Source organism: Apaloderma vittatum, unplaced genomic scaffold (assembly GCF_000703405.1).
Source record: "Apaloderma vittatum isolate BGI_N311 unplaced genomic scaffold, ASM70340v1 scaffold32618, whole genome shotgun sequence".
In the NCBI taxonomy this organism is placed as follows: domain Eukaryota; kingdom Metazoa; phylum Chordata; class Aves; order Trogoniformes; family Trogonidae; genus Apaloderma; species Apaloderma vittatum.
Genome location: NW_009729613.1, coordinates 4,544 through 4,894, shown reverse-complemented (window position 1 = coordinate 4,894; position 351 = coordinate 4,544). Strand labels below are relative to the sequence as shown.

The 351-nt window shown below is 50.4% G+C and overlaps 1 protein-coding gene across 1 annotated transcript in view; it reads left to right on the top strand.

The window, feature by feature from the left end:
• The window catches only part of GRAP (GRB2-related adaptor protein), a gene marked incomplete at its 5' end in the record, with an annotated part of 4,021 nt that overhangs the window by 234 nt on the left and 3,436 nt on the right, over positions 1 to 351 (top strand). The window lies entirely within an intron of this gene.

The following is a 351-nucleotide window of genomic DNA, read 5'->3' as shown; positions in this document are numbered from 1 at the left end:
TCATGGAGCCATGGGGTCTGCCATTGCCACCAGAGCCAGAGGGGACAGGAGGCAGCAGCATGCCTGCCTAGCCCTGACACCGAAATTCTACCTTCGCACCAGGCTGCCCACTAAATAAATGATAATTGGGGAACAACAAAGCGTTATGGGATTACGACTGCATTAGACACAATCTTATTACTGTGTCATTAAAGCCTTCATAATCCATCCTTGTTTTAACCTGTGTTTTATGTATCATTATCCCCTGGTAAATCATATTTAAATGCCATAGCAAAACCCGCTCGGGGCCGTGGCTGGGGAGCAGGAACTCGTGGGCTCGGGACAGCCTGGGGCAGATCCCGTTGCCTCTCC